The following is a 25,981-nucleotide window of genomic DNA, read 5'->3' as shown; positions in this document are numbered from 1 at the left end:
TTTTAATTCTACCACTTGCTGTGGCGGGATTCAAACCTGGGTGCCCAGAACAGATCTGGATCTCCAGATTAATAGTTTAGCGATAACACCACTAGGCCATCACCTCCCCATATGTGTAATCTAAAGTCAGTGGTCACATACCATTTGCACAAATAGGAAATGAACACACTTTTGAAATATGATCAACACAGTATTGGTAGCCTGCTTGTATAGCTACATGGGCGTTATCAATTATTTCCTAAATCCACGGTAACTGTCTGAGTTGTTTGTAGCCCTGCTGCATTTCTAATTGCATAAATAGCTCAGTGGCAAACCTGATGTATGTGTCATTACACATGGCCACATAAAGCACTTAGTTACCTGCTTTGTAACAACAATAGATTAAAGAACAACACAGTCAATGTGACCTACTCTACATTGGAGAACTCAAATGCAGACTAGGTGACTGCTTGCAGAACATCTCTGGTCTGTGCACAAGCATGACGCTGACCTTCCTGTAACCAGTTATTTTAACACAGCATCCTGCTCACATGCTCACTTGCCTGTCCTCAACATGCTGCAATGCTCCAGTGATTCACAGCACAACCTGAAGGAATAACATCTCACCTTCAGACTAGGCACTTTACAACCTTCTGGTCTTAATATTGAATTCAGCACTTCAAAATTGTGAATCCACTCTGATTCCTTCCCTTTCTTTTGGCTTTACTTGTTGCATTTTCTGTTATCATGTACTCTCTCCCCTCCCAGTGGGACCATCTATCCTTTCCAGTTTGGCTGTAGGACACACCATTGTTCTGCCACTCTCGCATTACATCACTTAATCTGCATTATCACTACTCTTTCTCTGCCAGCACTCCAAACACTCCCCACCCTGACTATTGCATAAATGCTGCCTCCTCCATACTTCATTTCAGCTCTGATGAGGACTTGAAACGTTAGCTTTCTTTCTCTCCATGGATGCTACGTGACCCGCTGTGATCGTCAGCATTTTTTGTTTTCAGTCCATAATGTTCCTTGTTAGGCCCAGTGGAATAGACAGCCTGGTGTCATTTCTGACTGCCACAGGGAAGTCTATCCTGAGTGAACACTATCCTTTCAATCAGGGTATGGTACAGGTCAGTAACTTTCCCCCTAGCCAACCTGCTCTAAACAGCTGAATTATAGCCAATACACATAGGCCCAGTATTAGTTGGTGTGGGCAATGGCAACTCTTCTCTGAAGCTATTGCAATAGACAACAGTGATTCAACTATGAAGGATGTCCAACACATTCACTTTATATGACTGTACCGTAATTCTGACTTCAAGTCGGGAACAATGGGTTGCATTAGAGAAATTATTGCACCTGATGGATTACTGCAGACCCATTCATATCAAACAGAACATTGGTCTTTTTAAAATTCTTTTTCTGTTTCATTAGTCTCTGTAGTGATTGTAATGAGTCAGGCTAGGTGGACCTCATAGAATATGAGTTCCCTGACTGCGGCTATTAGCCTGGCCCAATCAGGGAGCCCTGGCTGACAGATATGAACAGGAGTGTAAGAGATTCTGTTCACTCTGAGAGCTGGCTGTGAGGAAGCTGGACCAATGTCACCCACATGTAAATAAAAGTGACTTGGTGACGGGATACCGGTCTCTGCAGAGTTATTTCAGTCTCCCCATCTTGTTTGTCTTCTGCTTCTCCTCCTCCTCACTGAATATAAAGCTCAGTGAATCAGCTTATTTTACCTCCATTGTGAAATGGAAACATTGGGCTATTTCTATTGGTTCTATTGTTTGAATTCATTTTGATTGATCTTCCTCTCCCTGTTTTGATCCTCATCCTTGACACAACATTTTTCATCCGAGGGTATAAACAGGTAATTACGTCACAGAATGATCATGTGATGTTGCAGGATTATCATGTTACTTGTATACAAGGCCATCACAAAAGATATGGCACATGGCTCTTCGAGCTGAAACCATCTCCATGGTGATTGAGATGATGTCAAAATGCATTGTGTGTGAAATACTTAGGGAGCTTTCAATTAGATGTGATAAAGCACCATGTAAATGCAAGTCCTTTCATTTGTTAAAGGGGGTGCCTTTTAATAAATATTGTTAAAAAACAGTCCCACAAAAATGAGGAAAAATTAAGCTGAGCAATGGAAAAGTACTCGTTTTGCAGAAGGATATATTTTGGGCTCATTTATGCTTTTTGTACTCGCATTAACACAGGTGTGATAGGTGCCACATGTTACTCCATTATTTGCTTATTTTATACCTTTACTGTGACATACTCTTTACATTGCTGTTCTGCTCAGAGCATTTTGCTGTTTTCATAAATATCTTGTGTAAGAGTTAAATGTGTTTCCAACAGTTTCAGGGGCAAGGGTTAAAATAACTGTTGAGCAGGAGGTTTGAAAATGATCTGGCGAAAAAACATTTATTTTCATGACCGAACAGACTGTATTCCTAAGGGGAACAAAGCTCTATTTAAGCCTGATTGATGTACATATGTTAGGTTCACTGCTCTAAAACAATTATTCTCATAGATACACATAATATGAACAGATTTGGCTTTTACATCCTATATCATTTATTTAAGAGTAGACTATTTACTTTGTAATAAAGCTTAACAATTATAGTAGAAGTCTATAAGTTAACAGAAGACTTATATCGGAGGTCATGAAAATTATGTTATATTACAGAGCTTTATCTATTTGGCATTGGATAGAAACTAGAAGCAAAATGTAGTTACATATTTTGTTTCTTAGTTCAAAAAATGGAGAGATTTTATTGTCTATGTTTTTGTTTGTTGAATGTTTATACTATTGTGACCCCTCCTGCAGCCTTTTTAGAAAGATGTAGAAGGGTCTGAATGTGTATTTCCCAATTCCATGTGTTCAGATTCGAGGTAGATATCAAATTCAAAGAAAGTTCCAAGATTACAAAGTCCTTCCTGACAATAGGCAGCTTAAATTTTCATGACACGGTTGCTAAAATGAATGCTGTGACAGTTTGTTTTAAATGGTTTATTTAATCTCCTCTGTCAATACTGCCCACTAGAATTTTGACCAGGAGCACTGGCTGCCCCCTAGCAGCTTGCCCATTCTTCAGGCATTAGATATTAGATTTTCTGACTGACATTATTTTAATGCTGACAGCAAATTTTTTTCAACTGGTAAAAATTATTCAGATAGGAATTTCTAATGTATCAGCAGGCTAATCTATCATACGGTCATTGTAACAGTGTCTAGTCTTTTCCTCATTTGAGATCTACAAACACCACAGATACTCCATGGGGGATCAAATGCACCATAGTCATGAATGGGAACATGGTTTGAACTGCTTTCTCTAGACTGAAGACACTGAGGTGAACTGAAGTATACATATTGAAGTGAGATATCTAATCCCACATTAACCATGACAGAACTTGGCACTTCTAATGATATTAAAACTGACATTCGTTTACACTGTAAACCATTCCAGGAGCCTGAACACAGGAACAATTTACTTTCTAACAAAAACAGAAATTGCTGGAAAAGCTCAGCAGGTCTGGCAGCATCTGTGGAGAGAAGTCAGAGTTAACGTTTCAGGTCCAGTGATCCTTCCTCAGGACAATTTAATTGTTGCTGTTTGTGAAGCTATGTTCATGAGTTAAGAATTTACAGTGGCTAGAGTGAAATTTATAACTACAATTTTTGTGAACCTTCCCCTGAAATATCCCTTTGGGAAAAAGTCAAAGAAAATTACCTCTCTGGATAGCTAGTCTTATTCTGATAAGGGGCTGCAGGCCATTGATGACTGTTCCCTCGATCAAAAAGCCAAAAGGAGATGATCACTGATGATTGCACAGTATTCAATTATATTCAGCATTCCTCATCTCATCTGTACACACGGGCAAAACTTGGACAACATCTCGGCATAAGCTGAAAAGTGATAATTAATATTTGTACGACACAAGTATGAGACAATGACTATGTCCAAAGAGAGAGTCTTCCAGTGTAATGACCATCATCAAATTCATATATAAACTTTAACATAATGAAATGTCATAGTGTGTTTTTGCAGGAACATTAGCAGACAGAATTTGACACCAAACTACATGAGCAGATTTTAGGAGTGGTGTGGCAGCTTTCAAAGTGCTTCTTAATAGAAAGAAAAAATTCAGGGGGACTGATGGTTAAAAGGAGAATTCCAGGATCTAGCCTGGTAGCTGAAGGCACAATGGTGAAGCAATAAAAATTGAAGATATGCTAGATGCCAGAACTCAATGATCCCAGAGATCAATTGAAAGGCTGGAGGCATTACAGAAATAGAGAAGGAGGAGGGCATTATCTTCTATGGAGGAAAGATAAGCAACATCTTTTTGCGCTTGAGTAGTTCCAAGGTTATAGTGAAACAATTTCAGAACTGTTCTCTTTCTATAAGTGATTCAATACTTGAGGCAGGAAGTTATTGCTCTGCTGTACCTTTATGCACTGCTGATACCTGACCTACCTACTTAGCACACATTCCCATCTAGAGGCATGGCCTGGTCATTATGAGCAAAGGCATGTCCTTTTTGTCTGCGTCCTAATGGCTTGGCTATTTCTGTCTGACCATACAGCGTAAAGCTTACCAGGTTCTGTCCGCTTTTATAACAAGGTGTGGAGCTGGATGAACACAGCAGGCCAGGCATCATCAGAGGAGCAGGAAAGCTGACGTTTTGGGTCTGGACCCTTCTTGAGAAACATCAGCTTTCCTGCTCCTCTGATGCTGCCTGGCCTGCTGTGTTCATCCAGCTCCACACCTTGTTATCTTAGAGTCCAGCATCGGCAGATCCTTCTATCTCTGTTCACTTTTAGCTGGTTCTGGCTGTAACCTGTGCCCAATTGTGGGGGTGTCTGCATTGTGACATGATCAAAATGCTTTAGATTTAGACTATGTGCAACATGTTATATGGTGAGAGAAACACTTCATATTGAACAAACAGAATCAACATTATTTACAGCACAGAAACAGGCTGATCTGCCCAATTGGTCTGTATTGGTGTTTATGGTTCAAGTCAATCTCTTCCTACCTGATCACATCTAACCCTAGCTGTTTGTACTTTCTCCTTCATGTATTTATCTAGCTTCCCCTTAAGGGCATCTATCCTATTCACTTTCATTGACTACTCTTTGCGATGGCAATCTCCACTCTAACCACTCATTGGGTAATAAAGTTTCTCTTGATTTCTTTATTGGATATTACTGACCATGTTATATCCTGAAGAGCATGAAATATGATTGTTCCCATTTACTAAAGAACATGCTCAGCATTTATACCACGTCTATTGATCTTAATATTTTAACTTCCTTTAAGAGCAAATGTCTACCTATCTCTAGATATAGGCGCAACTTTGAGCTCTATTTTTGAACTGAGACCCATGAAAGAAATTTCAATCTCTAAAAGACCTTAAAATTCCAATGCAGGCTTCCCATCAGCCAAATCCTTAAAAAAAGTCAAGTTTGATATCATTGCAGTTTTGATGAAATAAGACCAAACTTCCTTTTTCTGATCACTATCAGACAGGGAACAGCCCTGATAAGATAAATAATTATGAAACCCCAGAAAGTAATGCACCAAAGCAAGCTGACTCACCAGCTGCAATGCTGAAACAGAGTTTTGGACTTGCATTTCAACTTCAGGCAAGTTCAGTTCTTCAAAATTTTCAAAACGTTTGGAATGTGGGATATTAAGCAGTTTTAAAATCGGTAGTGATGTGATTGATTAGTCGGTTGGCATGTAGAGCAGTCCTGTGTTTATTCAGATTATAATGATTACAGTATGGAATCACAGAGGCCCTGGGCTGAACTATATGGGATCTTAGCTCATTAAAGCACTGCCTGTTGCTTCATGCTTTAATCACCTTTCTATTCCCCCATTTCTCGTGTGGAATCAAAGTATTATACACTGCATACTTTATTCCAACCAATTACAACGGGAATTTGGAAAAGCTCCTGAGGGATTGAAGGGAAAAGAATGCAAAAATGTTAGATGCCCCTCTCAATTCGTGACATTTCTTGGCTAGGAATATGCGCCAAGTAAAAAGACTCACTTTCATGATATTTCAATTTCTAGTGTAAACTGAAATTTCTAAGGTTCATTGGTCTTTGTCTACCAAAATGCTCAAAACAGTTTTGACCTGTTAGCCGTGTAGCATGCAACACAGAATCATAGAATGGCTACAGGGTCAAATAAGACTGTTTGACTCATTTCTCTCCAACATTCACATATAATCCCACCCTCCTGTCTTATCCCTGGAGCCCAGCAATTTTTTCTTTTCATGTAATTGTCTAATTTTCATTCGAAAGGAACAATTAAATTTGCCTCAGCCACACTTTCAGGCAGTGCATTCCAGATCTTAACCACTTAGAGTCATAAAGATATACAGCACGGAAACAGAGCCTTTGGTCCAACTCGTCCATGTCAACCAGATATCCTAAATAAATCTAGTCCCATTTGCCAGCATTTGGCCTATATCCTTCTATACCCTTCCTATTCATATACCCATCCAGATTCCTTTTAAATGTTGTAATTGTACCAGCCCCCACTACTTCCTCTGGTAGTTCTTTCCATATATGCACCAGTCTCTGCATGAAAAAGTTGCCCCTTAGGTCCCTTTTAAAATCTCCCCCTCTGACCTTAAACCTATGCCCTCTAGTTTTGGATTTTGCCACACCGGAGAAAAGACCTTGTTTATTTACCCTATCCATATCCCTCATAAATTAATAAACCTGTATAAGGTCACCCCTCAGCCTCCGATGCTCCAGGGAAAATAGCCCCAGTCTATTCCGCTTCTCCCTATAGCTCAAACTTTCCAACCCTGGCAACATCCTTGTAAATGTTTGCTGAATCCTTTCAAGTTTCACAACATCCTTTTTATAGTAGGGAGACCAGAATTTCATGCAGTATTCCAAAAGTTAACCAACCAATGTCCTGCAGAGCTGCAACAAGACCTCCCAACTCCTATACTCAATGCACTGACCAAGTATACCAAACACCTTCTTCACTATCCTATCTAACTGCGACTCCACTTTCAAGGAACTATGAACCTGCACTCCAAGGTCTCTTTGTTTAGCACCTCTCCACAAGACTTTATTCATTAAGTGAATAAGTCCTGCCCTGATTTGCCTTTCCAAAATGCAGCTCCTCACATTTATCTAAATTAAACTCCATCTGCCACTCCTTGGCCCGTTGGCCCATCTGATCAAGATCCCATTGTACTCTGAGGTAACCTTTTTTGCTGTCCACCACACCTCCAATTTTGGTGTCATCTGCAAACTTACTAACTATACCTCCTATATGCACATCCAAATCATTTATATAAATGATGAAAAGCAGTGGAACCAGCATCGATCCCTGTGTCACATCTCTGGTCACAGGCCTCCAGTCTGAAAAACAATACTCCACCACCACCCTCTGCCTTCTATCTTCAACCCAGTTCTGTAGCCAAACAGTTAGTTTTCCCTGTATTCCAGGTGATCTAACCTTGCTAAGCAGTCTACTATGAGGAACCTCGTTGAATGCCTTACTGAAATCCATATAGCTCACATCCACCATTCTGCCCTCATCAATCCACTTCATTGCTTCTTCAATAAACAAAATCTTGCTGCATGGAATAAATTTTTGCTCATGTTGACACTTTTTTTTTGACAATCACCTTAAATTGGACCTTCTGATTCTCCACTCTCCCATTAACAAGAACAATCTCTCTGTGTTTATGTGTCTAGACCCACCATGATTTTGAGCATCTCTGAAACTTCCTCTTAAACTGTGGTGCTCACAACTCAATGCACTTCTCCCAATGAAGCTGAATCAATATTTTAGATAGGTTTATCATCACTTTGAAAAGCAAAATACTGCAGATAGATTGAAATCTCAAATGAAAACAGAAACTGATGGAAACACTCAGCAGGTGATAGCAGCATCCATGGAGAGAAACACAGTTAGCTTTTTAGGCCCGTGAACTTTCATCAGAACTGGAGAAAATTAGTAACAAAAACAGAAGTTGCTGGAAAGGTTCAGCAGGTCTGGCAGCATCTGTGAAGAAAAAAATCAGAGTTAATGTTTCAGGTCCAGTGATCCTTCCTCATCACAAAACCTAGTCAGGGTCATTTTCGTCAGAGAAGGCATGTATAAATTTGAGAAAAATCAGAAACAATGATGTAAGAATTGCATTGTATTAGAACATAAGAACTAGGAGCAGGAGTAGGCCGTCTGGCCCTTCGAGCCTGCTCCGCCATTCAATAAGATCATGGCTGATCTTTTCGTGGACTCAGATCCACTTACCCACGTTCTCACTGTAACCCTTAATTCCTTTATTGTTCAAAAAAAATCTACCTTTTCTTTAAAAACGTTTACTGAAGTAGTGTCAACTACTTCACTGGGCAAGGAATTCCATAGATTAACAACCTTCTGGGTGAAGAAATTCCTTCTCAATTCAGTCCTAATTCTGCTCCCTCTAATCTTGAGGCTATGCCCTCTTGTCCTAGCTTCACCTGCCAGTGGAAACATCCTCTCTACTTCCATCTTATCTATTCCCTTCATAATTTTATATGTTTCTATAAGATCCCCCCTCAATCTTCTGAATTCCAATGAATATAATCCCAATCTACTCAGTCTTTCCTCATAAGCCAATCCCCTCAACTCCGGAATCAACCTAGTGAACCTCCTTTGCACCCCCTCCAGTGCCAATACATCCTTTCTCAAGTAAGGAGACCAAAACTGCACACAGTACTCCAGGTGTGGCCTCACCAGCACCTTGTACAGCTGCAACATAACCTCTCTGCTTTTTATTTCAATCCCTTTAGCAATGAAGGACAAAATTCCATTTGCCTTCCTAATTACTTGTTGTACCTGCAGACCTACCTTCTGTGATTCATGCACAAGGACACCCAGGTCCCTCTGCATAGCAGCATGTTGCAACTTTTTACCATTCAAGTAATAACCCTTTTTACTATTACTCCTACCAAAATATATGACTTCACATTTATTTACATTGTATTCCATCTGCCAGACCTTTGCCCACTCACTCAATGTATCTATGTTCCTCTGCAAAGTTTCACAGTCCTCTGCACACTTTGCTCTGCCACTCAGTTTAGTGTCATCTGCAAACTTTGATACCCTACACGTGGTCCCCAACTCCAAATCATCTATATAAATTGTAAATAATTGCGGTCCCAACACCGATCCCTGAGGCACACCACTAGTCACTGACTGCCAGCTAGAATAGCACTCATTTATCCCCAGTGTTTGCTTCCTGTTAGTCAACCAATCCTCTATCCATGCTAATACTTTACCCTTAATGCCATGCATCCTTATCTTATGCAGTAGCCTCTTGTGCGGCACCTTGTCGAAGGCCTTTTGGAAATCTAGGTACACCACATCCACTGGGTCCCCATTGTCCACCTCGCTCGTAATGTCTTCATAGAATTCCAAAAGATTTGTCAAGCATGACCTGCCCTTCATGAACCCATGCTGCGTCTGTCCAACGGGACAATTTCTATCAAGATGCCTTGCTATTTCTTCCTTGATAATAGACTCAAGCATCTTCCCCACTACAGTGGTTAAGCTAACCGGTCTATAATTCCCCAGCTTTTGTCTACTTCCCTTTTTAAACAGTGGCGTCACATTTGCTGTTTTCCAATCTGCTGGGACTGCTCCAGAGTCCAGCGAATTTTGGAAAATTACCGCCAGCGCACCTGCTATTTCTCCCGCCATCTCTTTTAGTACCCTGGGATGCATTCCATCAGGGCCAGGAGACTTATCAATCCTTAGCTCCATTAGCTTGCCCAATGCTACCTCTTCCGTAATAATGATTGTTTCCAGGTCCTCACCTACCTTCGTCTCTTTGTCAATTACTGGCATGTTATTAGTGTCCTCCACTGTGAAGACCGATACAAAATACTTGTTCAATGCCTCGGCCGTTTCATCATATCCCATAACTAAATTCCCCTTCTGATCCTCTAAAGGGCCAACGTTTACTTTAGCCACTTTTTTTCGTTTTATACATTTATAGAAACTTTTGCTGTGGTGTTATTCAGCAATTCCTTGAAGAATCATTTGGATCAATTACCTATCATTTGTTAACCAGATATTACTTCGAGTATTAATTATAATGCTGGCAAGAGCTTGTATATGTTACTTAAAGTGCTTTACATCCTTAAGTGTTTTACAGAGGAGAAATTATCAGTAATGGGAAAATTAGAGATCGGTTTTGAGCAAGGGTGAGCCAACAAAGACCAAACAAGGATCTGTGACAAGATGAAAGACAGGAGAGATTGAATGACAGATGAGTTAGTCTGTGGCCAAAGTGGTGATGGGCCAAGGGAAGAAACAAAGAAACAAAAGACGTGCCTAGAGCAAGTGTGTCTTTGGCTGAAAGAACCAAAAAACAAAGAAATCAAATCCAAATGGGCGCCATGATTATGGTCTGGAATTGTTGAACACAATATTGAGTCTGAAATCCGATAAAGGATCTAATTGATGCATGAGGTGTTGTTCCTGAAGTTTATATTGAGCTTCACTGGGATGGTGCAGTAGACTGAATACAGAAATGCTGGCCTGAGAGCAAGACGGACATTTAAAATAACTGGCCATCAGAAGCTCAGGATCATGCTTGCAAGTTGACCAAGGTGCTCAAGCAAATGGTCACCCAATTCATATTTGGTCTCCCCAGTGCAGAAAAGACACATTGTTAATGGCGCGTACACTGGACTAGATTGGAGTATCCCATCTGGAACCTTAACAAATTGTGGAAAACCACATCTGGGGTCTGAGCATAACATCTTCCCTTCTCTTTTCAAATGTTTCATAAAACCTCCACTATCATCTCAGGTGACTCAGTGCTAAATATTGATTTATAAAGCTCCTGCCTTGGGGATGTTTTAATGTGTTAAAGCCACGATACAAATACAAACTATTGCTGTTGAAATGGAGGGCCAAAGGCTAAACAGTTGGTTACTTTAAATTGCAGTTGTCAGTGACTTGAGAGGAGTTTCATTTTCCAGGTCAGGAGCCGAAAGGATGATTGAAAGGATGAAGGGGCTTTTGGGCGACGAGGGGTACGAGGAAGTGGTCAGAGGTACTATTATTTGTGGTTAAGGCAATGGTGAAGACAAAGGAATGGCAATAATTCAGTAGGGCTACAGAATGCCAGTATCTGTGAATATATGGCCTTGGGAGGGTCATTTTCTTCAGTGAAGGCATGTATAAATTTGAGAAAAATCGGAAACAATGACATAATAATTGCATTGTATTGCTGCCTGTTATTCAGCAATTCCTTGAAGAATCATTTGGATCAATTTCCTATCATTTGTTAACCAGATATTACTTTGAGTATTAATTATAATGCTGGCAAGAGATTCTATATGTCACTTAATGTACTTTATATCTTTAAGTGTTATACAGAGGAGAAATGATCAGTAATGGGAAAATTGGCAGGACGCACAAAAGTATGATCAAATCAATGCATTTTCATTTGATAGCAGTTTGAGAGTTAATAGTTTAAGATTCCATCACTAGGATAATAAGCTGGTGAAGCAGTAGACATTTATTATTAAGTCTGCTCAGCATTGATTCAACAACAACAATTTACATTTATATAGCCAGCAGTTATCTATGCATTCCAGGGTTACCACTGCTGTTTATAATTTAAGGCCAAACAATTTTTACAGATACATGCAGATTAGGAATGATAAGTGAGTCCCAAAAAAAGATAAAAGTTAAAAGATATCCAAACTGAGTTATTCATGAAGAGTACATACTATACATTGTGGTCTTTGCAGTGAATGTTACTGATAGCATTAACATTGGTAACTGAGCAGTTGATTCTTAGCTTTGCAGTTTTAAATGTGTTTGTCCTGGTTCCTTTTGACTGTAGCTGGCTGGCAGGACTCAGTGAGAGTATATCTCAGTCACAGAATCACAGAGCTCTACAGCATTGAAAATCACCCTTCAGCCTGCCCAGTCTGCGCCAGAAAGACTTTTCCCTTTCTTTACCTGCAGAGACGTTTAATGGCTGTTCTCAAAGCTGTGACCTTCATGACCCACTCTAAAACAAACACAAATACATCAGACCACTAACATATGCTTGTATCAGAGATAGTAGGAACTGCAGATGCTGGAGAATCTGAGATAACACGGTGTAGAGCTGGATGAACACAGCAGGCCAAGCAGCATCAGAGGAACAGGAAGGCTGACTTTTAGGGTCTAGACCCTTCATCAGAAATGGGGGAGGGGAAGGGGGTTCTGAATTAAATAGGGAGAGAGTGGGAGGCGGATAGAAGATGGATAGAGGAGAAGATAGGTGGAGAGGAAACAGACAGATCAAAGAGGCGGGGATGGAGCCAGTAAAGGTGAGTGTAGGTGGGGAGGTAGGGAGGGGATAGGTCAGTCCAGGGAGGACGGACAGGTCAAGGGGGCAGGATGAGGTTAGTAGGTAGGAGATGGGGGTGTGGCTTGAGGTGGGAGGAGGGGATAGGTGGGAGGAAGAACACGTTAGGGAGGCGGGGACAAGCTGGGCTGGTCTTGGGATGCGGTAGGGGGAGGGGAGATTTTGAAGCTTGTGAAATCCACATTGATACCATTGGGCTGCAGGGTTCCCAAGCGGAATATGAGTTGCTGTACCTGCAATTCATCTCTCACACCCCGTCCCCGCAATAACAACCAAAGAAGAATCCCCCTCGTCCTCACGTACCACCCCACCAACCTCCGGATCCAACGCATCATCCTCCGACACTTCCGCCATCTGCAATCCGACCCCACCACCAAAGACATTTTTCCCTCCCCACCCTTATCTGCTTTCCGGAGGGACCACTCTCTCCGTGACTCCCTTGTCCGCTCCACATTCCCCTCCAGCCCCACCACATCTGGCACTTTTCCCTGCAACCGCAGGAAGTGCTACACCTGCCCCCATACCTCCTCCCTCACCCCCATCCCAGGCTCCAGGAAGACTTTCCACATCAAGCAGATGTTCACCTGCACATCTACCAATGTGGTATACTGCATCCGCTGTACCTATTGTGGCCTCCTCTACATCGGGGAAACCAAGCGGAGGCTTGGGGACCGCTTTGCAGAACACCTACGCTCGGTTCACAGTAAACAACTGCACCTCCCAGTCGCAAACCATTTCAACTCCCCCTCCCATTCCTCAGACGACATGTCCATCCTGGGCCTCCTGCAGTGCCACAATGATGCCACCCGAAGGTTGCAGGAACAGCAACTCATATTCCGCTTGGGAACCCTGCAGCCCAATGGTATCAATGTGGATTTCACAAGCTTCAAAATCTCCCCTCCCCCTACCGCATCCCAAGACCAGCCCAGCTTGTCCCCGCCTCCCTAACGTGTTCTTCCTCCCACCTATCCCCTCCTCCCACCTCAAGCCACACCCCCATCTCCTACCTACTAACCTCATCCTGCCCCCTTGACCTGTCCGTCCTCCCTGGACTGACCTATCCCCTCCCTACCTCCCCACCTACACTCACCTTTACTGGCTCCATCCCCGCCGCTTTGACCTGTCTGTCTCCTCTCCACCTATCTTCTCCTCTATCCATCTTCTATCCGCCTCCCACTCTCTCCCTATTTAATTCAGAACCCCCTTCCCCTCCCCCATTTCTGAAGAAGGGTCTAGGCCCAAAACACAGCCTTCCTGCTCCTCTGATGCTGCTTGGCCTGCTGTGTTCATCCAGCTCTACACCTTGTTATCTCACTAACATATGCTAATAGGGTTGAATTTAGCTTTTAAACCCCATTTCTTTGTATATCCCTGGAAGGTAAAACACAAACTTGTCTGCAGAAGATGACATCCTGCTGAGATGGATTTGGGTAGTCAGCCTCTCCTTATGTCCTTTTTAGTTTATCCATTTGAGGTTTTCCTGACTTTGTACAAGTGTAACATTGCAGGATTTCACGCAGGACAGCCACTGAATTTATGTACACGGTCATTTTGGCTGTGTCAGTCCTTTTTTTTCAAATTAAAATGTTGAAATTATCGGTTCAGTTTGTCAATAGGCAATCTGAGATTATGATCTGTAGTCATTGTAATGTGTCATTCTGGTCTCTTTATTTAAGGAGAAATGTGAATGTGTTGAGAGGAGGTTTACTAAATTGGTACCTGGAATAAGCAGGTTGTCTTATCAAGTAAGATTGGACAGACTTTTCCATAAGCATAAGATGCAGGAGCAGAGTCTGTAATTTGGCCCACTCAGTCTTTTCCACAGTTCAATGAGATGCTTGCTAACCTGATAATCCTCAACTCCATTTCCCTGCATGTCCCCAAAACCTTTGATTTCCTTATTGATAAAAAATGTCTCTCTTAATCTCTAATATACTTAATAGTCCCGACTTTACAGCCCTCTGCGGTAAAGAATTCTGCAGATTCATCACTGTCTGAGAGAAGAAGTTTCCCCTCATCTCTGTCTTAACTGCATAACTCCTTATTCTGAGACTGTGTCCTCAGATCCTAGACTCTCCCCCAAGGGAAAACATCCTCTCAGCATCTACCCTGTCAAGCCCCCCAAGAATCTTATATGTTTCATAGAAACATAGAAATTAGGAACAGGAGTAAGCCATTTGGCCTTTCAAGCCTGCTCTGCCATTCAATATGACCTTCACTGGTCATCTATCTCATCACCATATTCCCCTTTTCTCCCATTTTATGCCTATAATATCTAACAATGTATCAATTTCAATTCCATTGGTTGACCAAGTGAGGAAATGTTTTCTTATCTCAGACCATTAGTCATTGGGGACTCCATAGTTAGGGGGACAGATAGGATATTCTGTGGGAACAAGAGAGACTCGCGGTTGGTGTGTTGCCTCCCAGGTGCCAGGGTCCGTGATGTCTCGGATCGTGTTTTCGGGATCCTTAAGGGGGAGGGGGAGCAGCCCCAAGTCATGGTCCACATAGGCACCAACGACATAGGTAGGAAAAGGGATGGGGATGTAAGGCAGAAATTCAAGGAGCTTGGATGGAAGCTTAGAGCTAGAACAAACAGAGTTGTTATCTCTGGTTTGTTACCCGTGCCACGTGCTAGTGAGGCGAGGAATAGGGAGAGAGAGCAGTTGAACACGTGGCTACAGGGATGGTGCAGGAGGGAGGGATTCAGATACCTGGATAATTGGGGCTCATTCTAGGTTAAGTGGGATCTCTACAAACAGGATGGTCTACACCTGAACCAGAGCGGTACCAATATCCTGGGGGGGAAATTTGCCAATGCTCTTCGGGAGGGTTTAAACTAATTCAGCAGGGGGATGGGAACCTGAATTGTAGCTCCAGTGTACAGGAGGTTGAGAGTAGTGAGGTCATGAATAAGGTTTCAAGGTCGCAGGAGTGTACCGGCAGGCAGGAAGGTGGTTTGAAGTGTGTCTACTTCAATGCCAGGAGCATCCGGAATAAGGTGGGTGAACTTGCAGCATGGGTTGGTACCTGGGACTTCGATGTTGTGGCCATTTCGGAGACATGGATAGAGCAGGGACAGGAATAGTTGTTGCAGGTTCCAGGGTTTAGATGTTTCAGTAAGATCAGGGAAGGTGGTAAAAGAGGGGGAGGTGTGGCATTGTTAGTCAAGGACAGTATTACGGTGGCAGAAAGGACGTTTGATGAGGACTCGTCTACTGAGGTAGTGTGGGCTGAGGTTAGAAACAGGAAAGGAGAGGTCACCCTGTTGGGAGTTTTCTATAGGCCTCTGAAAAGTTCCAGAGATGTAGAGGAAAAGATTGCAAAGATGATTCTGGATAGGAGCGAAAGTAACAGGGTAGTTGTTATGGGGGACTTTAACTTTCCAAATATTGACTGGAAATGCTACAGTTTGAGTACTTTAGATGGGTCAGTTTTTGTCCAATGTGTGCAGGAGGGTTTCCTGACAAAGTATGTAGATAGGCCAACAAGGGCAAGGCCACATTGGATTTGGTACTGGGTAATGAACCAGGCCAGGTGTTAGATTTGGAGGTAGCTGAGCACTTTGGTGATAGTGACCACAATTCGGTTACGTTTACTTTAGCGATGGAAAGGGATAGGTATATACCGCAAGGCAAGAGTTATAGCTGGGGGAAAGGCAATTATGAGGCGATGAGGCAAGATTTAGGATGCATAGGATGGAGAAGGAAACTGCAGGGGCTGGGCACAATTGAAATGTGGAGCTTGCTCAAGGAACAGCTACTGCGTGTCCTTGAGAAATATGTACCTGTCAGGCAGGGAGGAAGTGGTCGAGCAAGGGAACCGTGGTTTACTAAAGAAGTTGAATCTCTTGTCAAGAGGAAGAAGGAGGCTTATGTAGAGATGAGGCATGAAGGCTCAGTTAGGGCGCTTGAAAGTTACAAGTTAGCCAGGAAGGACCTAAAGAGAGAACTAAGAAGAGCCAGGAGGGGACATGAGAAGTCTTTAGCAGGTAGGATCAAGGAAAACCCTAAAGTGTTCTAAAGGTATGTCAGGAATAAAAGAATGACTAGAGTAAGATTAGTGCCAGTCAAGGACAGTAGTGGGAAGTTGTGCGTGGAGTCCGAAGAGATAGGAGAGACCCTAAATGAATATTTTTCGTCAGTATTCACACAGGAAAAAGACAATGTTGTCGAGGAGAATACTGAGATACAGGCTATTAGACTAGACGGGATTGAGGTTCATAAGGAGGAGGTGTTAGCAATTCTGGAAGGTGTGAAAATAGATAAGTCCCCTGGGCCAGATGGGATTTATCCTAGGATTCTCTGGGAAGCTAGAGAGGAGATTGCAGAGCCTTTGGCTTTGATCTTTATGTCGTCATTGTCTACTGGAACAGTGCCAAAAGACTGGAGACTAGCAAATGTTGTCCCCTTGTTCAAGAAGGGGAGTAGAGACAACCCTGGTAATTATAGACTGGTGAGGCTTGCTTCGGTTGTGGGTAAAGTGTTGGAAAGGATTATAAGAGATAGGATTTATAATCATCTAGAAAGGAATAATTTGATTAGGGATAGTCAACACGGTTTTGTGAAGGGTAGGTCGTGCCTCACAAACCTTATTGAGTTCTTTGAGAAGGTGACCAAACAGGTGGATGAGGGTAAAGTGGTTGATGTGGTGTATATTGGTTTCAGTAAAGCGTTTGATAAGGTTCCCCATGGTAGGCTATTGCAGAAAATACGGAGGCATGGGATTGAGGGTGATTTAGCGGTTTGGATCAGAAAGATCAGAAAGAAGACAGAGGGTGGTGATTGATGGGAAATGTTCATCCTGGAGTTCAGTTACTAGTGGTGTACCGCAAGGATCTGTTTTGGGGCCACTGCTGTTTGTCATTTTTATAAATGACCTGGATGAGGGCGTAGAACGATGGGTTAGTAAATTTGCGGATGACACCAAAGTCGGTGGAGTTGTGGATAGTGCAGAAGGATGTTGCAGGTTACAGAGGGACATAGATAAGCTGCAGAGCTGGCTGAGAGGTGGCAAATGGAGTTTAATGTGGAAAAGTGTGAGGTGATTCACTTTGAAAGGAGTAACAGGAATACAGAGTATTGGGCTAATGGTAAGATTCTTGGTAGTGTGGATGAGCAGAGAGATCTCGGTGTCCATGTGCATAGATCACTGAAAGTTGCCACCCAGGTTGATAGCGTTGTTAGGAAGGCGTACGGTGTGTTAGGTTTTATTGGTAGAGGGATTGAGTTTCGGAGCCATGAGGTCATGTTGCAGCTGTACAAAACTCTGGTGCGGCCGCACTTGGAGTATTGCATACAGTTCTGGTCGCCGCATTATAGGAAGGATGTGGAAGCATTGGAAAGGGTGCAGAGGAGATTTACCAGGATGTTGCCTGGTATGGAGGGAAGGTCTTATGAGGAAAGGCTGAGGGACTTGAGGCTGTTTTCGTTAGAGAGAAGAAGGTTAAGAGGTGACTTAATAGAAACATACAAGATGATCAGAGGATTAGATAGGGTGGACAGTGGGAGCCTTTTTCCTCGGATGGTGATGGCTAGCACGAGGGGACATAGCTTTAAATTGAGGGGTGATAGATATAGGACAGATGTCAGAGGTAGGTTCTTCACCCAGAGAGTAGTAAGGGCGTGGAATGCCCTGCCTGCAAAAGTAGTAGACTCGCCAACTTTAAGGGTATTTAAATGGTCATTGGATAAACATATGGATGATAGTGGAATAGTTTAGGTTAGATGGGCTTCAGATTGGTTTCACAGGTCGGCGCAACATCGAGGGCCGAAGGGCCTGTACTCAGCTGTAATGTTCTATGTTCTATGTTCTACCCCATATCCTCTGATATTGACCCTGGGTTTTATACTCCCTTACCAGGATAGACATCCTCCCTGCTTCTAGTTTGCCCAGCCCTGTCAGAATTTTATTTTCATTCACCCTTTCATTCTGCTAATCTCTAATACAGGCCCAGTCAAACCAATTTTTCCTCACACAACCGTCCTTCTATCCCAGCCTAGTGAACTTTTGCTACACTCCCTCTATGGCAAGTATGTCCTCTGTTAGGTAGGGAGATCAAAACTACACACAATAATCCAGGTGCAGTCGCACCGAGGCTCTGTATAACTTCAGTAAGACACCCTTACTTTTGGATTCTAATTTTCTTGCAACGAAGGCCAGCATACCATTTGCTTTCCTAATTGCTTGCTGCACCTGCACTGGTGTACAAGGATATCCTAATTCCTTTGAAAAATCAACATTTCTCAATATAATCACCATTTATATAATACTCAGCCTTTCTGTTTTTCACAGCAACGTGTATCATTTCACATTTATAGTCCATCTGCCATGTGTTGCTCATAGACTCAACTTATCAAGGTCACCCTGAAGCCTCCTTGTATCCATTTCACAACTCAGCAGTGCCACCCAATTTGGTGTAATCAGCAAACATAGAAATATTGCATTTGGTTTCCTCACCCAAGGTATTTATGTATATCTGGAGAATAACTGGAGTTTAGAAAAAAGAGGAGAAGAATAGAAGCATGGACTATTTTCTAAACAGGGAGAAAATTCAAAAGTCTGAAGTGCAAAGAGACTTGAGAGTTCTAGTCCAGGATTCTCTAACGGTAAACTTGCAGGTTGAGTGAATAGTTAGGAAGGCAAATGCAACTTCGGAATTTATTTTGAGAGGACTTGAATATAAAAGCATGGATGTATTTCTGAGGCTCTATAAGGCTCTGGTCAGAACACATTTGGAGTATTGTGTGCCGTTTTGGGTCCCATATCTCAGGAAAGATGTACTGGCCCTGGAGCCGGTTCAGAGGAGGTTCACAAGAATGGTCCCAGGAATGAAAAGCTTAACACATGAGGAACATTTGAGGACTCTGGGTCTATACTGAATGGAGTTCAGAAGGATGAGGGGGGGATCTAATTGAAACTTACAGAATACTGAATGGCCTGAACAGAATAGATGTTGGGAAGATGCTTCCATTGGTAGGAGAGACTAGGACCCGAGGGCATAGTCTTAGAGTAAAGGGAAGACCTTTTAGAACAGAGATAAGGAGAAACTTCTTCAGCCAGAGAGTGGTGAATCTATGGAAGTTACTGCCACAGAAGGCTGTGGAGGCCAGGTCACTGAGTATATTTAAGACAGAGATAGATAGGTTCTTGATTGTCGAGGGGATCAAGGGTTACAGGGAGAAAGCAGGAGAATGGGGTTGAGAAACTTATCAGCCATGATTGAATGGCGGAGCAGACTCGATGGGCTGACTGGCCTAATTTCTGCTCCTATGTCTTATGGTCTTATGGAGAGTTGTGATGTTTGTAATGGTCTTGAAAAGGTGGTCATGAAATGGAAGTTTCCTCTTGTGGGTGAGGCCAGACGTGGGGGAAGCTGGTTTAAAATTAGGTGTCGCACTTTTAGGACGGCGATGATGGGAAATGTTTTCTTCCCTTGGAACTCTCTGCCTCAGAAGGCAGTTAAGGTGGAGTAATTGATTATTTTTAAGGCAAATGCAGATAGATTCTTGTTAGTCAGGAGAATCGAAGGTTGTCGACAGTAGATTGGAATATAACATTTGAAACACAAACTGATCAGCCACAGTCTTAATGAATGGCAGAGCAATCTTGAAGGGCTGAATGAGTTACCTTTCGTCCTAATTCATGTGTTTGTATGACACCAAAAGTAACAAAGTGGGAATGGGAAGAGAAGTCATTGCAGCTGTTGCTACAATATCTCTGCAGCATAAAATCACTGCCTCCCCTCCATTTCCAATACCCATGTCCTGTACAAAGTCTTTGCTCCCACTTTCATGGTGTTCTCTTTGTTACAGCCCTCTTCTGCAGCTTCTTCAGGTTTAAGGGGCAGAAATTGAGCGTGAGTGATTTAGCCACCCATTATTCCATTCTGCAGGACCACATTAAATGCATGTGGATTCAACTCTTCTCACTCTGTTCAAACAGGGTCAGCCCCTTCCCAAAGTCCTTGAATTAAGTTGTTCTTAGTGAGTGTGACGCTCAAAAGGCAGAGAGCTAAGTACTCAGCCACCATCTGAGTATCCATCACACTCAGTTCTTCTCAGACATGACAGGTTAAAATCAGTGTTACAAATGATATTTTGTTCAAATATATGTAAGAGAACTCAACACGGACATAATAATCTGCTGAGTACTTCTTAATTGGCTTTCTATATTCTCATTCTGAAGGAAGAGACTACAATGTAGCATGAAATACACAAGTGTGGATGCTACTGCATTGCATGATTATGAAATTATACAAAAATATAATGGAGACTTGCACAGTAGCATATTTTACTTGTGCTCACATACTTTTTGAATAGACATGAACAGTTATTCAACACAAGCTGTTCATTTCAAGGTCATTAGGGGAAATTATTTAGCAATAAATGGGGAAGCTTGAACATTTACAACCAAGTCCCTGTGAGAAAAGCTTGTATTGATTGCATTGTATATTTGCATTGAAGGGTGGATTTAATTTCTCACCTTTTCAGAGTTCAGAAGCCCCTGAATTAGATCACTGTCTGAATATATTGAAACAAAATTCATCTAATGCCATTCCAATGGCACACAATTCATGATGCACAAATAAAGACTAAAATCTTTAATAGAAATGGGCCTGTATTATTACTACGGTGATCCTCTTATGGAAAAGAGTCACAGCAACTGATTCTTTTTGGAAGGCTGTTGGATCTCCTGTGAAAGAGCTGTGACTGACTGAAATTGCTACTGAGAAAATGTTGTCATCATTACACTTTGTAAATTACTCAGGGCCAATGCACTATGTAGTCATCAGCTCCAGAGTGTGTGCCCTAAGCAAGGAGCCGTGTGTCATATTACACATCCAATATCTGCACCATGTGCTCCTTTAAACACTCACAGTCAGCGCATGTACAGGGCACAAAGCTCAATAAATTTGAATTCATACTTGTTGTGCCTACAAGACCTGTTTGAAACATGTATTTCAATGGAGACCTTTTCACCAATGTTTTACAAATGAGGTTTTGTCAAAAATTCGGCACTGTGACTTAAACTTTTCCTTATTTAATAATGGCTGTTTGTGGTAGAGCCAACGTAATTGTTGCCTTTTGAAAATTTGCGATGAGGAACAAAGGGCTTGCAATCTGCAAACTCAGATTCTTTAAAGCTATGCTCCATTTGCCAGTTTAGCCTTTTAGCCCTGAAATATTTCATCATGTGTGACACATAGGTGTGTTCATCTACACAGCGCTTCAATTTTGCAAGGCTCTAGAGAGGAGGATCAAAGAAGACATGCCAGCCATCTACACTCAGTACCTTTTTAGCTCATTTCAGGTGTGACCTTATTAGTTACGATTTGTCACTAACAGGCCCACATGCTTCTATTTAGACAGCTCAGAAGGTATCTACATGAGGTGACAATGCAACAAGTTAGTCTGTGGTTAAAATTGTTTCAGAGATAGTAGGAACTGCAGATGCTAGAGAATCTGAGATAACAAGGTGTAGAGTTCATCCAGCTCTACACCTTGTTATCTCAGTTAGTCTGTGGTCTGGCTGCTTTCTTAATTGGTAGGGTAACCACTCTATCCTTTATATGCAATATCTTGATTAAGGATTGACAAATTGCATGAATTACCTGATGGCATCAATTTCCGTGTTTCGCAGTTGGACGTTGAACACCCTCTTAAAGATGTGCAAATGTGCCATTAAAAGCTGTAACACTGTTTGCTTCTCCATGCAAAGCTTATTCAGTTTTTTCTTGCAATAATTACTGGTGTTCTTAGCTGTGGTCCAATATTTTATTTACTGCATCAGTGCAATCTCTAATTGAACTTGTCGTGAACGGGTGAATGGGTAAGAATAATAAGCAGGGAATAGCTTTGGAAGGCCTCCAGTGGAGGTCATGCTTCCCTACTCCCTCCATGGAATCCACTTCCAGAGTTTGGCACGTAGCTCCTTTACAGTGAGTCAATGGGGGAGGTGGGGGCTTAGTTTGTTGTGGCTTCTCCAAGCCATCATTGTTCCCACTTGTCATGAGTATATACGTGGCACTTTTACTTTAAGTAGATAGAAACTGTAACTTCTTTATTCATTCACAGGATGAGGGCATCACTGGGTAGGCCAGCATTTATTGCCCATCTCTAATTGCCCAGAGGGCAGTTAAGAGTCCTTACCACATTGCTGTGGGTCTAGAGTGACATGTAGGCCAGGCCAAGTAAGGATGGCAGTTTTCTTCCCTAAAGGACATTAGAAAACCAGGTGGATTTTTCCTGACCAGCGGCAATGGATTAACAGTCATCATTAGATTCTTAATTCCAGATATTCATTGAATGCAAATTCTAACATCAGACATGAAGGGATTCGAACCTGGGTCCCCAGAACATTATCTGGGTCTCTGGATTAACAGTCCAGTGATAATACCACTAGGCCATCACCTGAAGAGTACTTGAGAGAGGAGAGAGGAGAGAGATTAAATATAAGAAAATCATGAAGTGTGACTACAAATGGCCACATTCTGCACAATGTAAATGGCAATATGCTGGGATGCATGTCTCTGTCCCTCTGTGGAGAGGTGAGGCATTTAATTATAATGTTTAAAATGGCCCACACAGTCCAATTTGGAGCCTGTCATATAGCTTTGTCAGAGTTTGGGAAACCCAGTAGCAAATTGGAGCAGCCAGAGAGCCAGGTGCTTTTTGCAGCACTGCTCGTGGACCTGGAGAAGTAACTCCTGATCTTCTCCCTCTCTTGTCTCCTGATTACAATTCTCTGAAATGTCTATCCTCCTTCTGTCTATGCTCTGACGTTTCTTCATTGCTAAGAAATTTTCAAGACTGTCCTTGTAACACTGACTTGCCTATCTGGCAACAAGGTAGCCAGCTAGCTCCACAAGACCTTGCCATTCTTCCCTATAAATATTGCAATATTGTCATCCAGGGGCTTTAATAATATTCCATTTGTGTGATTACAAGCACGTGCATAACCATGTTCTGCTGGCAGCATGTTTCATGGTTCAAAATGATAAGATGCTAACTTGTGCCAGCAAAAATCTACTCAGCAAGTGGCAAAGTTTTTTAAAATTCATTCTTGAGATGTGGGCTTTGCTGTCTGGACTGGTATTAATTGCCCATCACTAGTTGCTCTTGAGAAGGTGTTGGTTAGCTACTTTCCTGAACCACAGCAGTCTATTTGATGTAAGTAGATCCATAGGGCCTTTAGGGACGGAGTTTCAGGATTGTGACCTAGTGACACTGAAACGACGGCGATATATTTCCTAGTCAGGATGGTGAGTAACTTCGAGGGGAACTTGCAGGTGGTGGTGTTCCCTTGTATCCCCTGTCCTTCTAAATAGTAGTGCTCATGGGTTTGGAAGAAGAAGCTGTCTAAGGAGCTTTGGTGAATTCCTGCAGTGCATCTTGTAAATGGTTCACACTGAATAATTAGCAGTGAAGGGAATGAATGTTTGTGGATATGGTGCCAATCAAGTGGACTTCTTTGCCCTGGATTGTGTCAAGCTTCTTGAGTGTTGTTGGAGCTGCACTCATCCAGGCAAGTGGGGAGTATTCCAGCACACTCCTGACTTGTGCCGTGTAGATGGTGGACAGGCTTTGGGGAGTCAGGAGGTGTTATCACAAAACTCCCAGCCGCTGAGCTATGAATGTATGTGAAGGAAAGATTTCCTGAGCAAAAACAAAGCATTTCCAAGTGGGAAGTTAAATCTTAACGCTGCTTTTCCTAAAAGCTATACATTAAAATAACTAACCTTCATTATAAGTCCAGACTCACAGCACATACATCAAATACTGAAGCTTGCTCATATTTACCTCATGCACTGCTGGTTGGCAAGATGCCTCCCGGTATTAGCACAGCACAGCATAACCCATTCTTGCTCCAGCTGTTCCTTTCTCATCTGTGACCCATTCCTCTCCATCACCAAGATCTACCTTCATAATGATGACTGTCTTCATCCCCTGCCTCAGCTCGTTCACTGTGGAAACATCATCCTTGACTTTGTTACCTTCAGACCCGGAGGTATTCTCATGATCTAGGTGGCCTCACGTCCTCCATAAACCCGAGCTCACCTGAGGCTCCTCTGGCCATACACTAAATCTATTCATTCATTGTCCCTGTCCTTGCTGGTCTACATTCCATTCCAATCCAACCCGCAATCTTAAAAATTCTCAATTTGCAGTTCAAATTCTTTTTCACAGGATCACCCATCCCTATCTCTAATATCCTCAACTACTACAAACTTAAACATCACTGCATTTCTCCATTTCTAGCATCTCCGGTGCCTTTGATGCCTAAATCCTAAACTTTGGAATTCACCCACTAAGTCTCTCTGCCTGTTAGCCTGTCTCTTCTCCTTTAGGCATTCCTAAAAACCTATTTATTTGATAAAACCTTCAGTAATCTGTCTTAATATCTCTTTATGTGGCTCACTATTAAATTTTGTTTGATAATATGCTTGTGATGTTTTAAGACTGCTAAAGGTGCTATTTAAATGTAATTTGTTGCTGCAGCTGCTGTGATCAATGAATACAGAGGCTGTACTCCAATTCAACAAAATTACTGCTTTTATCTAAAGTGAGCCCCTCAACTCTAAAGAATCAAACCCATTTTCTTTTGGGTAAAACTTCCAGAGCTGCACTTCCAAAGGGGAATCCTACTCTTGCCTTCTTTCTTTCTCAACTGCCAGCAGTAAAGTTCAAATCCGTTTATTTCAGTGTGCAGCTCAATTTAAGCTGTGAGGAGCAAACCTTTAAGACCTACTGAATTCCCTGGATATCCAGCTAATGCTGGTCTATTTGGGTTAGTTAATCTAGGCAGGGAATGCTTGACGATTATTCAAGTAGGCTGACCTTACAAAATCATACACAACCATTTCTCTGTATCACTTCAGCACTTTGTGCATGATATATTCTGATCTAACTGATACTTCGACAAGAGTGGGTAATCAATCTTTAATTCCCATAATTATGGAACAGTCTGGGCCTTTGGTATCTACAGTAACTTGCATATACATTACTTGGCTTCAGAAATCAGAAGCGTCAGGTTTATATGGCAGTTCTGCTTTTTGCAGTCGCCTCCATCTGCACTCTGTTGTTACACCACCTAACATCTAAGGTTGCAAAGAAAAGAGGAAACTGCTTTGATGTAATTTGTGGTTAAGTGAACTAACTGTAACCATTTTGTTTTGACAGAATAGTGAAAATGATGGAGTAATTGACAGCTGAACATCCCCTTACCGTCCCAGCCCCCATCATACTTTCAGGCATAGGATGACAAAGGGAAGTCCACAAGTCACATGATTAAGCACAACTGTTCACAGCGTGACTGGCTTGCTTTCATTTACAGTAATTAATTGGCAAAGTTTAGCCTGGTGGAGTCATGTCTGATACAGCAATGAAGGCCTGACACACATTAAAGTTTACTTATAACATATTTTATGAAAGTATTTTCAAGTTCCATTTCTCCGCTATGTACCTAAGACTCTAATACTACACTAAGGATCTATGTAATAACTATTTATAATTTACTTTGATTGCCAAGGTCACCATTGCCACCTCAATGTAAACCAAAAGTGTGCAGTGGGGCC

The 25,981-nt window shown here is 42.1% G+C and overlaps 1 long non-coding RNA gene across 1 annotated transcript in view; it reads left to right on the top strand.

Moving 5' to 3' along the window:
• The window catches only part of LOC125486509, a 71,118-nt gene extending 45,353 nt beyond the window's left edge, over positions 1-25,765 (top strand). Inside the window, exon 3 of the long non-coding RNA XR_007265171.1 lies at positions 25,587-25,765. This is a non-coding gene — a long non-coding RNA (uncharacterized LOC125486509). The remainder of the gene's footprint in view (positions 1-25,586) is intronic.
• The last annotated feature ends 216 nt before the right edge of the window (positions 25,766-25,981 follow it).

This window comes from Rhincodon typus, chromosome 29 (assembly GCF_021869965.1).
Source record: "Rhincodon typus isolate 14 chromosome 29, sRhiTyp1.1, whole genome shotgun sequence".
Classification (NCBI taxonomy): Eukaryota; Metazoa; Chordata; class Chondrichthyes; order Orectolobiformes; family Rhincodontidae; genus Rhincodon; species Rhincodon typus.
Note: the sequence above shows the minus strand (reverse complement) of the source record. Positions and strands in the feature narration are given on the sequence as shown.